Genomic DNA, 2,735 nt, shown 5'->3' on the forward strand with positions numbered 1-2,735 from the left:
AGTAATTACATGGATGAAGATCAAAACAATGATATTTCATATGTCCAACTCGGTCACAATGTTGGCATTTAACAATCTATTGTGGCTGTTGTGGAAGAGGACCAGAATCTGAAACAGCTGAAGGTGAACTGTCATGAAGGAATCCAACACTCTAAAACTAGATGGGATTTGAGTAATTTGGAATATGAAAGGACACCTCCTTATCATATCCAAGACCTGTTCTGTGCTTATTATGGACAAGCTCTTCCCAAGGTCTGATGACCAACTTGGGAAGTGCAAGCTGAATTTCTGCTTTTGCATGCAAATCTGTTGTTGCATTAGGCACTGAATGTGAATCTTCCTCAACCTTACTGATTTTATCACTTGCTGGTTGTTGATGGGTGTTTGTTTTAACCTTGAACAGAGGATTGTTTTGAGAAGAAAACAATTTAGAATGACAAATCCCAGAAGGTAACACCTCAAATGAAATATGTTGAAGTTCATCTCACTGGAACTGGGACTCCAACTGCAAAAATTCCATGTTTTCTTGTGCATTTTGTAGACAAATTTTAATGTCGGAAAGAGTGTCCTTACTGATTTTTACCATCCCATCAACACTGGAATGTATCAGAGTATTTAGCAACTCTAATGCATTATCAAGTCTGGTCATTTTCTTCATTATCAAACTTACACTTTAAAGAAACCGATCACAACTATTAACCAATGAGGAAGAAGCAACAATCACTCACAATTCAATGTTACTGCAATATCCTCTATAAATGTGCACCAAATAACTAGTGTGCAATAGCTCTATTCAATGTACATACCAGGACTTAAACACAAAGACTTAATCCTCCAACCAACAAGCAACAATGACTGTAATCCACTACATATGCATAACAATTCACTCATGACCAGCATATAAAATTAAATAGAGTGACCAACATTACTCACTACAGATATAACCAGCCTATACCTCACATCAGAAAAGTATTCATCAATTTCTTGACTTGATCCTTCCTCGATAATTTGTGGGAACTCATCAATTTTCCTTACTTAAAAATAATCCCTCGCTATTGAGCCTCTCAAGGCCTTGAAGGATGGTTGAAGGCTTGAAGTTTTCTGTATTATTTTTGTTTATAAAAGATGCCCACCTTTAGTGTTATTGCCTTCGACAGATGCTCAGAGCCGTGGGTTTATTTCTCCAGCTCTCTACGCTACCCCTGCTCGCAATACTCTTCCACTCCTCTGCCTCTAAGAAATCGTCAGAACATCGGAGACTAGAAAGATATCTCAACTAAGGATTCAACATCACAAGGCTCAGAGCTAACCTTTTCGTAACTATTTTCCTGCTAAACCTCTTTCTTATTCTGTTTTTCCCTTTGGCTTTTTCTTGCAGCGAAAGTCTTCTTTGTAACTAGTTGTAGGGTTTGAAGGTGTCGAAATAGCGGATTATCGTCGTTTCAAAGAAAGGAAAGCCATGGAAGGCATGCTCTCGGATGTATCTCAAGTATTCGATTGCTTCAAAGCCGCTTATACCAGAAATGATCTGTCAACATGTTCAACTTTACTGTCTCAACTGAAGGTTATGTTGACAGGATTTCCAAGCCTCCCTCCCTTGTACTGTGAATCACTTGCAGCGATTCATGAACTGACGCTAGCAAGGGATATTTTTGAGCATGCTGTTGTTCTCAGTGTAAAAACTAAAGATCAAGATGCCTTTGAGAGGGACTTCTTGCAGCTGAAGCCATATTACACAGATACAAGAGATCTTATTCCACCATCTGCTCAGGAATATCTGATCCTGGGGCTCAATTTACTGCGTCTTCTGGTGCAAAATAGAATTGCAGAATTTCACACAGAGTTGGAGCTCCTTTCACCTGAGGCACTTGAGAATCCATGCATTAAGCATGTTGTCGAATTAGAGAAATCATTCATGGAAGGTGCCTATAATCGTGTTCTCAGTGCTCGGCAGGCAGTCCCGCATGAAACTTATGTTTATTTCATGGACCTTCTTGCAAAAACTGTCAAAGATGAAATCACAGGTTGTAGTGAGAAGGCATATGATTATTTATCACTACAGGATGCTAAGAAAATCTTGATGTTCTCCTCTAATTTGGAATTAGAGGAATATGTCCCTGAGGAGCATCCAGAGTGGGAGATAAGGAATGGCTATGTGTATTTCCAAAAAGTGAAAGAGTCTGCTCCAAGTAAAGAGATTCCTTCATTGCAACTCATTAATCAAACACTGGGATATGCAAGGGAATTCAAGGGAATTGGAACACATTATGTAGAGAGACTGGCTCTGATACCATGTCAGATGCACATGGAATGTGGATAGCCAAATTAAGTAAAGCGTGAATCCCCTTTTCTATTAACAAATGATATACGTTTACAATACATGGGAATGACCCTTGGTTTCATATTCCAAGTGGCCCCTTGGCCTCCCTTTGGCTATTCAGTTTCCACACCAACCCTTAGAGGATTAGGTATCCAACAAGAATTCACCAAGATCTTTTACTTCTATGATGTTAGCAGAATTGCATGTGAAAGAGTATGAAAAGTCCACATGTGCATACTTTAAAGAAGAGGAAACATAATGACGATCATCAAATCAAATAACACAAACACATTGATAACGAAGTTCACCAAGTGTGGGTTACGTCTCCGGTCCTGATGTCAAGAGGGGGGAGGCCGCTTCATTAAATGTTGCAAGATGATGATGAGTACATAGTACATTATTTTTCATTACAAGA

At 39.0% G+C, this 2,735-nt stretch overlaps 1 pseudogene; it reads left to right on the forward strand.

Moving 5' to 3' along the window:
* The first annotated feature begins 1,345 nt into the window (after positions 1-1,345).
* On the forward strand, positions 1,346-2,320 carry LOC149222738 (26S proteasome non-ATPase regulatory subunit 8 homolog A pseudogene; annotated as a pseudogene).
* Positions 2,321-2,735: the final 415 nt, after the last annotated feature.

This window comes from Pinus tabuliformis, chromosome Q (genome assembly GCF_031772625.1).
Source record: "Pinus tabuliformis cultivar Carrire ecotype Pingquan chromosome Q, CPIR1, whole genome shotgun sequence".
Classification (NCBI taxonomy): Eukaryota; Viridiplantae; Streptophyta; class Pinopsida; order Pinales; family Pinaceae; genus Pinus; species Pinus tabuliformis.